A 12526-nucleotide genomic window follows, 5' to 3' on the forward strand; every position below is an offset into this window, starting at 1 on the left:
TTTTCCAAGATCGGTTCTTCCGTTGCCTCATCTACATCTGATTTGTGTTCATTTAATTACAGCTTAATTTCTTACTACGTTGACTTTTCTATCTGTAAAGTGCTTTTGAAAATGTTACACCTACAGCTTAAATTCTTACTACATCGACTTTTCTGTCTGTAAAGTGGTTTTGAAAATGTTTGCATCTTGTATGATGGGATTGTGTTTGTTTTAATGCAACAAGATCTTGCAGTAAACACTGTTCTAATGTTCTGGTATGACATGTAGTGAGTCGGGCCACCTCCTTTTGATCCACACATGGAGAAGTGCTGGAAGCAGAGGACAGGAGCAACTTTCTGTATCTGGTGACAGCTTTCTCTATCCGGTCTCTGCATCACCCCTTCACAGATTCCCCTTACCTTTAGGAGGGGATGGAAACCAGGAAGCTTGAGAAGAAGCTTCAACAGCAGAGCCTTCATATGCCGACTAGGGTTAGAGACTTAACAGATGCTTTTGCTGTTTATCTTAAAGACCAGCAGGTAGATATAATCTCCTCTGGATGGATATAACTTCTGGAATTCACATGTGATATTGAAGATATAAACAACCGCTCTCATGCTGTTCCCTGAGAGCAAGAAGAAGTTGGACGTATACAAGGCAGTTGAAATTTTACATGTTCTACAGTCTGGTCTTGCATTTGTTACTTCCCAAATTTTCTCTTAATCACTGAGAATAAAATTAGATTAATTTGATAATTTTAAGAGTAGTAGGGATAGAAGTGCAGTTTTGGATGTGGTGACATACGTTATCAAGTGACAATTTTAGATTATTTAGGCTTCAAATTACATGCCTTTTAACTGTTGAGGTTTGAGTCTTCCATTAAACTTGCTCACTCTGAATGAAAATTTGCAAAAGGTTTTTCTTTGTGTGTTTCTTGATATTGCAAGTATCCCTGATAAAATTGAATCACACTGGGGTGAGTGGGAAATGAAGACTCTCTGTCATGGAAGAGGCATTTTGAGTTCAGTTGTGAAGCCAAATCTGAAGTGACGGCGTTCCGTGTTCCCTCATGGGCATCGATCTGTATCACAAAACCACCACGCAGTTCAGTGTGGTTTGCCATCTCTGCTGAAGAGGCCCACGGCTTGAATATTAGGAACGCTGCAGAGCAGTATAGGAAATGCCTTAGCAGAGATAAATGTGAGAGCTTGCACATCACCTGCCTGCACTCTGCCCGTACCGGAGTGCTCTTAGTGCCTCACTCTTGTGAACACAAAAACTACTGAAGCTGTTTTTCTTTTTCTTTAAAACTTGAAGCGGTGTTGAAAGTGCTCTACTTTGCTTAAAGAAAAGGCACTTCAAATTCTTCCTTTTCTCAGTTCTGTTCACTGTCATCTCTGCAGGATTTGTAGAGAAATACTGCCTTAAATTAGAAACTCTTATTATCTCATTCTTCTTAATAGAGCAGTACTGTACAGTGCCGCGGTCCTACCCACAGAAATACTTGCAATAAAGCTTTAGATATTCATGTTTCTTTTCAAATCATGTAATTTTTTTCACAAATATACACTTGATGATAGATTTAGTTTTCCTTTTGCATCAAACTCTCTATTCTTACTAAATGCCATTATTAAGAGATATTGGAGGGGGTGGAATGGTTTTTCTTCTCCTGGGTACGTGCATGTGGAATCCACTTAAAGCATTATTGTCAATCTTTCTCAGCATTTTTTTTTAAAGTCTGGATACATAAAGGGAAATTCAAACTGCTGACTTCCTTTTGAGCTTAGATTGAAATAAAATCTTTCTATGAATGGCTGAGGGTATAAGAAAATTTTGTATATCTTGGTGGATCTATGAGAGAATTGGGGATAAGTGTCAAGACCAGGAAAGTTACAGGTATGGACTTAAAGTCCATTTGTAGCCTTACTGCTTTTTGTGCCTAGCCCTTGAAAATTCAATGGGAGGATTTGGCTTTGCAAAAATCTTTCTCCCTTTGAAAGCTTCCTACTTTTTCTCCTACCCTTTTATTATTTTTTTTTTTCCCTCATTGAGGCAAACTCCCCCCTATTGCTGTATCTTCAGGGAAAGTTGTAATCTACTGTCTGTTAATTTTCCATTTTCTTTTCCTTTTCTACCTACTCTGTCAATCAAATGCTGCTGCTGCCTCACATCAGGCAAAGGTTTGTTCTAAGACCTACTCTTTGGAAAACTGTTATAAAACTACGTAGTGACGCGGCCAGTTGTATTCTGTAAAAATGTAAAGGGTTGCCGTAGAAATTTCTTAGAAATAAGGGAACCAAACGGTAAATGATAACTTTTTTCTGCAGATTTTATTTTAACCAGCTAAGGATTTCAATAACATAGGCATGATTGTTACAATCTCTGCAGCACTGTCCAAAAAGCTTGCAAATGTATCATACTTCCATGAATACTTTGTGTACACATATTCATAGATATCCTTCATTGCTCCATCTCCTCACGAGACCAGCTTAGAGCACATCGGAATAGTCAAACAAATCCAGGGTGGTTATTGCACTGCCCTATCATTTCTAATGTCGACTTTTAGGGGCACGTGCCTAGTATAGAAGGCTGGGATATTTTCCCCTGAAATACGCATGCTGCAGTGAAGAGAGGAAGAAGAGCACGGCACAATGTTCCTTTAGTCAGTGTGGAGCAGCCTGGCTGTGAAAACATGACCTCAGGTTGAAGAATATGCTTCTGTCCTTTCAAAGGGTTGATCTGCTTTCCCTCCCAGTGCCTTGGACGCAGGCATCCCCCGGAGGAGGCAGCTCCTCGGGAGGGGGGTGCCTGGTGCTCCCGGTGGGGCGGGTGCTGCAGCCCTCACGGGCAGCCCGGGCACTGCAGGCGTTGGAGGATTTCCTTGTTCTAAACGCAGCAACGTGGGAATGTTTGAATGACTCAAAGGACAAGGTTTGTCTGGTTCTCATTGGCGATTTCCCTGTTTTGTCAGGTGAATGATCAGTTAGTCCCATTACTCCAGCACAAACTCTAAAAGGCACAAAAGGGGAACTGACATTCAAGAAAATAGTGATATGTTTGCCTTTAATCATTATAAGTAGCTACAGCTATACACACAACAGTTGACATGTCTACTTATAGTTGATGAGTAGTTTATAAATGAGAGGCACTTCCTGCAGGTGAAAAAAAGCAGAAGACTTAAGAAGATGTTTTTTCCAGTATGGAAAGCTCCATTTTTGCCTATTGGACTCATTTTTGGTAGTTTCTTTACCTGGAAAATAGTCCCCCAAATGGATGCCTCTCTTGTTGATGTAGAAGCACTTCTAACTTTTAGCAGATACATTGAACTTGAAAAATCACAACTGTGAGCTTCTTCAGTTTAATTTTTCATGTTTTGTGTGCTTTTGTCAAGGCTTTAGAATACTCTTTCTACTCCAAGTAATTGTCTTTATACTGCAGGAAAAAATGTTTATTTACTTGCAGCCAAAATTGTACATCAATAGAAATGAATTAACTGTAGAAACTGTATTAAATGTTGAAAAAAAAAGAAGAATAAATGTTTATAGTGTCTCAAAGCTCTGCTAATGGAGGTAATTCAGGGACTTCCTGAAATTATTTTGATTTTTATTTTATAATATTTGTTATCTTCATTTTTTAGCATTTTGAAAATATCAAACATATCTGTTCTCATATTCTCAACCATCTCCCTTCATTAAAAGGCATTTACAAATATTGATGTAAAATAGAAGGTACAGTGTATTTAAAATCTAGTCCTTCAGTGGCAAAAGTATTTCTGCATAGTATTAATATATTTAGATGCAATAAGGATTGAAAGGATGAAAAGAAATGAATGTGGAGCAGTGGTAAGTCTGCTCTTGCTTTTGTGTTATGAAAGCAGGCACTTAAAAACAGTTTGGAAACAGATTTTTCTTCTAAAGTTTTGGGGTGTGTTTTCTGGGAAATGGAAAACAGAACAAATTTGAATGTATTAGAACAGATTTTTCTCCCTCTACCATGTGTCTCACAAAAGTGTTCTTTACAGTTATGGATGTGCTTGTACCAGTAAATGTTTGCATTTGAAATTTTGTACTTACAAAGTAAAGCTGAGCAAATAATTCTATTTAAAAATCAGGTAAGAATCATATGCATTGGACGTAACATGAGACTTTATCTTCTTGAGCAAGTTTTGTTAGAAGAGCATAGTAAATTGCTCTCAGAGTAAACTAGTTAAATGTTTTGTATTATGCTGTATTTTAAATATTTGATGAATAAACATGAAAGGCTTGTGTAATCATTTAGGAATTCCAGTGCCGTTAGCAATGCATGTATCATTGAATTTTACAGTAATCAAAGCCTCTTTATGTAATCATTATGCAGTATATTACAGAAACAAATTCCCATGTGGCTGAAAATCTCCATGCTTGGCATTCTTCATGCCAGAAATGAGGATTTTGTTTTGATCTGTTCTTTGCTTTGTCCTGTTCACCATGGATTGCGTGATCATAAAGGAAGGGGAAAAAACCTGCTTTCTAACATGCAGTTTTTTAAGAAACTGTTTGCAGCTTGTGTAGTGATGGCTGGAAAGCCAGGAGAACAAAGGACAAATATAGTCTGTAGCGTGGTCAAAATTTAATGCATTTGGTTCTCTCTAAATCTCGACAGCATAAATGTGAATGAACATTATGAACGCCAACAATTGAACTCAAGGTTTCAGTGTACAAAGCCGTTACCGTATTGAACAGAGGATCAGCTGCTTTCTGGTGTTACGGCACTTTGTGGTATATGAGAGAGATTTCCTTTCACTGAGGAATAAACTGACTTCCCTCACCTTGAATTTATCGCTTACTGATGAGATCATGGATCGTTACCAAGGAGTCACTGGCACAGTGACATTGGGTGTGATTATATTTAGTCTTTTGGGTTGTTTTTTTTTCAACATTCTGGGGTGTTGAGAATTTGGTGGATTTCTCCCCCCCCCGCCCCGGAGTTCTTTTCATCACAGTCATGGTATTTTTAAAGCAAGAATAGTTGGAAGATTTTTATAGTACCATGCAGCTGTTGATGTTTATTCTTGCAATCTTATTATCCTTAAATCCTTTGTCATATATGCAGTCTCACTAATGTGAAATGAAAAAGCTGCAAGTCACAATTATCCAAACCACTTTAATAAGATTTCTTTTTTTCTTTTCTTTTTTTTTCTCCAATTCAAAGTGGGGAACACTATGGCTTTCTATTTTATGTACAGTTCCTTCCCCTAGTTTTGTTTTTCTTCCCCAGCTTTCTCTGCAGGCTTCAGCGTATTTCAGTAAGGCACAGCATTTAAAACATAACCGTTGTAATGGTTCACAGAGCTATCAAGGTAACTTAGTTTAGAGCAAAACCGAAGATACCAATTAGCAAAGACTGTTCTGTCAGTTTGGACTGTAAAACTTACACCTGAGCCATCTTGAAGTGAGATTCAGAGGGTTCTCACTGGAGAGAAATTGGAGAAATGCATTTTGTCTACAAGCTGATAAGCAGGCATGTTGTCATACACACCGTGGAGTAGTACGTTTGCATCAATTCTAGTGTATGTATTCTTGTGAGATAAGACGAAATTTTTTTGAGGATGTGTGTATTGCATTGATCTGACTTGATATGTACAATCATTTCTGGCAGAGGCTGAAGTCGTCTGTCTTTGTGTGTCTCACTGTTACATACAGTTGTCTATGTTCCTCAGGTTTTTGGTTCTACAGTAACACTATGGGCATTTGTGACTATTGTTGTTAGGCCATACAAAGAAAATCACTGGATCTCTGTAGAGTAGAAGTAAGAGTGGAATGTACTACCTTATCTCTCATGGATCTATTCACACACAATTACGCAGGTGTTACTATCTAGCAAGTTGATGTCTGTACTACTTCCACCAAAATCTGGGAGCAGGACCAGAGGCAGCATTGTGGATCGCAGGTCCTCAGTTTTATGTTCCCTGCATTACCCTTCAGAAGTTTTACTGGGGGTGTCAGAAGCAGTCAGAGTACTAAACTTTTTTCTCTGTGCATTGAGAGATAAAAACTGATTCCTTTGATTACAACAGCATCTGCACCATGAGCAGTTGTATAAATCCGTTTTGTCTTAAAATGCAGATTCACAAGTTTGGGTTGGGAGAAAAACCATTTCTCTCTTGAGATTACTTCAGACAGGATTGTCTGCTTCCTGACAGAAAATCTGTGTCATGTGGGACAAATGTGACTTATTTCCTATAGAAGGCAGCAGTCAGTATGTCTTTGAGATGCTTGGAAGGCTTGGATTTTGACACACAGCTGCTTTAGTGAAATCGAGCATGGAGGTCCTTGATTTGTTATAGCTATAGATTCTCGCTGCCTCCATTCCTGGGGAATAACTTGGCAGCTTTTCAAAAAGAAGTAATTGCAAGGCTCTCGCTCAAGAAATTATCTCTAAATGTGGAAGCTCTGGACAGTTACTGCCCAATTATTGCTACCCTGTTCTGAAATAACGTCACCCCTGTGACAAGGAAGTTTCTGAATAATTAACTGTGCCCAAATGTCTTTCAGGCTTGGGTATGACAGAAGAAAGACTGTCCTTGCAGTATAAATTAAACTATAGGTACATACACCCTGTTCCATTGAGAGGCTTCCTGAAAGACTTTTTCTGTGTATGTACAATACTGTGCGAGACTTCTGTCCAGAGTTTCATTGTCCATTAAGACAACATGGGGCTTACCAGTTAGCAATCCTCTCCTGGTGGATAAATCTGTCTTGATTTAGAATTAGCCCCAGTACGGAGTATTTCGTAATAGTACAGTGGTGGGTTCCTTTCCCCTGCTCCTTTCTTAGAGTCTTCCTCAGGTAGAGGCTTGTTGGTCCCAAGAACAGGCTCCTGTAGGAAGGCTTAAAGTTTTCATGTCTGTTTTTACACATGTGAAACGTCATAATCAGCAGTACCTTCGGTACGAAGAAGACAAAAAGCCTGTCGACTCCAGTTGCATTAAACCCTGCAGGAATAGGATACTGGCATTTTTAGCATCTATCTTAAATATTGTTCCCCAAAACCCACGAGCTATCTACTGAAGGAGTTAGAGAAACAGTAACAAGAAGTGAAGGTGCATCATCTAGTTTGAAAAAGCAAATTACTATTTGCCTTGGTTTTGGTTTGTTTCCCCCCTCTTCCTACCAGTTCACTTTTTTCCAGATTTGCAGTTTGGTTTTCTGTTAGGTGTGCAGTCTGGTTTGAATGCCTGAGGTGGACCATGCTAGTGTTTCTGAAACTCTTAGATGAAGCTGCTTCTAGAGTTACCTGAATTTTTTTTCACCTTTAGTTAGACATACTGGACATATCCATTGAAATACTTGAATGAATACTGAAATTCCATACTGAATATGAGTAATCTGTCCTTTACAGAGGAAAACCTGGAAATTCAGGTTATTTAAACAAAGTAGTTCATACCTCTTTTGATCTGAACACTTAGCTAAAGCAACATAAAATATTCTGGATTGTCAATCTCCTTTTTAAAAGAAATTGTCATGAAATTTGTATTTCCTGTATTTGCATCTATGATACAATCGTAGTGAATCTTATGAGACTCTATAGCTTAGACACTCCTTTTGATTAGGTTATAATTGTTGATGTGTTTGAATTGTTACAAACAGAAGGGGCAATAAATTTGTTGCTTCTTTAGTGAGTGGCTGTCATTTATAGCAGTTTATTGAGATGCTGTAAGTTAACCTGTTTGCATACAAATAGAGCTGGATGTCTGAAGTGGGCTTCAAGTCCTAATTCCTTTGATATGAGCTGTTGGAAAGAACAATGACACTTGTAAGGCCATGGAAGGAGTTACTGGAGAAATAACTACGAATCAATACTGTGGAGCCTCAAGATGGTACATCTTTGTCTTTGAGTTTGTAGTGTGAAATACAGAATTAGCTAAAATACGAGTAATACAAAGACTAAAAAGTTGTGTGATAGGAGTACAAAGCTCAGGTAACATGAAGGAGACCACGTTTCGCTGCAATTGCTTTGCTTAATCCAGAGTTCATGTCATTACACTGTATACCTGCACACTCTTGTTCTCTGTGCCTAAGGCTTTCAGGTTAAGTGGTGGTGTTAGTGTCATTTGCTTCCACAGTCGCTAATACAGTAACATTGAATATAATAAATTGTAATTTTTTTTGGTGTGTGATGTTGAGTATGAAAGTTGGGGGAGGGGGAACAAATGCAGTTTCATCCTCTATAAACATGGAACTTAGAGCATTACTAACTAAAATAACTGTAAGTAAAATGTATGTTTTATTTTCCTTGAAAAATGCAGCCGATATATACTGGTATTACTAGCAAGTGCAATATGATGAGTTATGCAAGTGTATTTCTTACTGTCTTTTAAAAAAGTATCATATTTAGAGAATATTGACTTCTGTGTAGTTTGCTTACCTACACCAAAATAGTAATTTCAAGTAACTTTATTTCATTTTATTTGTGGTTTCTTGTTTATGTGATTTATTCACGGCTCATTCAGATTTAGTCCTTCAAACTATGAGAAAAAGCCTGTAATAATTTATTAAAGCCACTTAATTTTTCAATGAAATATTTAAGTTGCCTTTTTCAAAGAAGGAAACATTTTAATTAGTATAGAATTAATGTAATAATACTACATTATTATTAGCACTTATTTTAAGCAGATAAACACTTTCTCCCAAATTAGCCTATGCTGGTGCTGTAAGACCATTCACCTGTAATAACACCTCACCTTCCCGAAGAATACAGTGGTTTTGGGGGGACACTTGGTTTTGGCTCAAATTTCTAAAGTTAATGTATTTTCTTGTCTTCCATGAAATGAAACCTGTTTTAAAAGGTGATATTAGACAAAGCAGCCTTTAAGTGTTTGGAAAAAAGGCCCAAGAATGTTCACCTTGTATGTTTGATTTGTCTTGAAGTGGTTTTGTTTGGGTTTGGTCTCGTTGGGGGGGATGCTTTTAGGGGGAAAGGGACTGTTTCTAGTAAGCTCCTTGGCCTGATGGTACTTTAAACTTGCCAGGTCTGGGCTGACTGGGTGAGTCAAAATTTCCATGTGGCATAATTTGGGGAGCTTGGGCTGGCAGGGAGTCTGAGGACGGGGTGCTGCTTGCAGCCTGGCATATAGATTAGTGTCTGAGCAATAACAGCGTTTGCAGGAGAGAAGGCTGAAGTTCTGAAAGGTGCGTGTATTTACATGAAGTTTTTTAAACTCATTTTTAGAAGAGGGCTTAAGTTGTTCCTTTTCAATCTCTTCCTCCTTCTCCCAGTTTTCAGATCACTGAGAAGATCGCGTTCAAGTGGTTTATTTTATAAGCCGGGTGAAAAGACTGGAGTTTGTCCCCCGTGGTCTAAAGAGTGGTGTGTGCTGTTTAGCGCTCTGACTTTTTTCTGTATGTTGTTTGTAGAGTCCAAAGAGTTTTTAGAGTAACAAAATCCTGAGGAAGATGAAAATGGTCCAAACGGAAATTCTGAATAGCGTTGAAGGTCTACTACATGTTAATAGAACAGTTCCTATGTATACAGGAGGGACTTGTATACATGTATTTACATCATGCAATCTTTTAGAAAAGGTGCTACTTTTTGCGGTATAGTTTCTTCAGGATGTTTAAAGAAAAAAGCTGAAATATAGGCTACCATATCAGGTGTCTTTATTGACTTATTTATTTGTTAGTGTTTTTTTCTGTCTCTAAATCTATATGGTCCTTGTAACCACTAATTAGGTTAACTGTCTCTCCTTAACCTTTCCATTTTCAGAGAGGAAAATTAAAGAACTAGGGCTTTTATTGCTACATTTGGTTAGCTTCAGATCCAGAGTTGGAATTTTACCAGTTCTGTTAATCAATCCTTTTCTCTGATCGCTGTATCTGAAAGTGGCGGTGATGTGTGACTGCAGTATTTCTCTGGTGGTATTAGTTCAAACACAGAGTTGTTTGCAGCACGTACCGAGTGCTCCCACTTGTCTCTTCTGGGGTTCTATGAAAGTGTTACTATGTTCAGAATATTTTGATACTGAGTATTAACTTGAAGCAATTTATCAACTGGAAAATATTTGTGCAGGGAAGGACAGCGACTGCCCCGTTAGTCTGGAGATGTCCACACGCGTATCCTCCTATTTTTAAAATAAAAGCCTCATGGCACCAGGTAATTATTTTAATATTGAAGATATAACCAAATGTTAGTTATCTGGAATTGTGGTTGTTCTTATGACATTGTATCTTGTGTGTAGCACCATTGCAAAGTTTTGCCAAGCGTGCAGTCTCTGCGCGTGCCTCCTGACGGCAAGTTTTCTGTACTCGCTTTTGCGTAAATCCTTATATAGAATATGTAGGCTGGAAGAGAATGAAATGTCTTTGGAGTAAGCTGGAGGATGCTGAACCCGTGATCTGCGTGGCCCTTCAGCTCCTGCCCGTGTTGCTTCTAACAGTCAAGCTGAAACTCAGGCTCAGAGCGTCAGCGCTACACAGAAGTTGCTGAGTGTGGGGCATATCTGGAGAAAAGACCACACAGAAGTTGCTGGGTGTGGGGCGTATCTGGAGAAAAAGCCGTCGTGCTTTTCCCTTCGTGCTTGGCCTGTTCGGACGGCTTCAGAGCTTGGACAAGGCTGTCTGTAGTATGGGTTAGTGTGCTTACGCTGTGGAGAGCAGGTGAGTCCGTTAGAATTTCTGTCGAAGAGACCTAGCCACATCTGTACATATATCAGTAAATTAGATTTATGTGCAGTGCTTGTTAGTTTTAGGAAAACTCTCAGAAGTATTTTGCAAACTGAGACGGTTGGTGTGGTGTCAGACCTCCAGCAGAAGGTGGGTCTGCACGGCAGTCTTGTGCCAGGGAAACGGACCCTCTTGTCATGGGTGAATGCAGTTTCTATACACACAGAGAGAGAGAGATACACTTAAAATTAAGTTAAATGTCCTCACCTCTGGAGTTAACAAGTGTTTGACTGAGAGATGGCAACACTACACACTGTTTGAAGGTAAGAGCTGAAGTCACACCTTACCTTACTGAAGGTACTGGGAGGCTTTTCACAGGCAGGTGTAGCTATCTGAATCAAGCACGTGGCTGGAACAGGGAACCGGACTTCTGTTTTGGGAGTAAATCCTCACGATGAGCAAGGATGAATTGAAGTAAAATGCTTCCAGAATGAGCAATGACATTCTGTTTAACTGAATTCTCCAGGCAGTCTTAAAGATAATATTAATCTCAGTAGCTTTTATGATGGAAGATGACGTTTGCAGTACGTTAGTGCAAGCTGCGTTCCCCCCCCCCGCAAGCTGTTAGTATTTTTATAGGGTTTGAATTGAACTCTGAATGTAATTCAACTCTGAAAATTTCTTCTTAATGAACATTTTCTGTACTGTAAATGTATATGAAAATTTACCTAATTATGTCTCCAGAAATAATATTTGAATCCAGTATTTTCAGAAATAACGGGGTACTTAATCAGCAGTTTGTCCTTAATTTGGAACTGAAAGGGAATTTGCTGAAAAAAGCAAAGAGAAAAAGGAAAGATGGATGCCTCACTGATCTTCATGGAAGTTGTTAAATTCCCTGTGAACTTTTGATATGCTCATGTTCCTTGCTGTTGGAGTTCCTATCTTTCAGTTCCAGAAACTTGGAGAGTTAGTTCAATAGTGAATCAAACCTGATTTGCCATGGCCTCCCCAGCACCTTCTGGTGGTGTAGGGGCCCCGCTTGACTAGTGCAGCTTGGGCTGGGGCAACCAGCATGACAGGCAGCTGGCGGTGCAGAAGTAGCAGCTCTAAAGACTTGACAGAGGAGCTGAAAATTTCACAGAAGGATTTTAGTCAGCTTTATTTGGTCTAGATTTCTGAAAAATGCATTAAAAATAGCAGTTTCTTTTCAGTGGCTTTATAGTTTGTGACAGCCTCTGTTTCATGGTCCTACCTTGTTAGGTCGTCTTTTAAAGCACAAGACACGTTACCCTTGAACAAAAGAGAACTTTTTAGCATGGATTTCATTGAATATTTTTTGTTCAGCTGGCACCTGCAAAGACTGAGAGAGTTGATTCTTTATATAGTTTTTGTTCACCTTTAGAGTTAGATTTCTGTAATTTGTGACAGGCTCTGTTTAATGTCACTTTATCTGTTACTTTTTGTGTTTTAGCATAGACATACCACATCAGTGAAGAAAAAAAAAAAAAGGCAGTTTTCCTGATATGACAAAGTTATTCCCTTAACAGATAGAGAATGCAACTAACCTACTTAGGCTGTTGCTATTCATACACTATAGTAGTCATTGAGGAAATCATAGCTCAAACGCTGGACTGGAAAAAACTGAAAGGTCCGTAATGGTATTGGATTGTCTAAAGTGCTTTTTAGGAATCAAACACGAGTTTTTAATTTTTTTCTTTTTTTTCTCCATATTAGAACTTTCACTGTAGCTGAAGATTATGTTAAGGCTTATGGGTTGAATTTATAAAGATATTCAGACTGGAGTTATTTATATACCTAAAGATGCCAGTGGGCTGCTGTATGGATTCTAATCAAATTAGGCATCCAATTTTCCATTTTTTAGCTACTTGAGGTACTTTTAGTCT

General features: G+C 38.6%; 1 protein-coding gene across 4 annotated transcripts in view; it reads left to right on the plus strand.

Moving 5' to 3' along the window:
• Positions 1–12526, plus strand: part of INPP4B (inositol polyphosphate-4-phosphatase type II B) — a 294823-nt gene that overhangs the window by 121316 nt on the left and 160981 nt on the right. The gene's annotated exons all lie outside the window — the stretch shown is intronic.

Source organism: Calonectris borealis, chromosome 4 (assembly GCF_964195595.1).
Source record: "Calonectris borealis chromosome 4, bCalBor7.hap1.2, whole genome shotgun sequence".
NCBI lineage: Eukaryota > Metazoa > Chordata > Aves > Procellariiformes > Procellariidae > Calonectris > Calonectris borealis.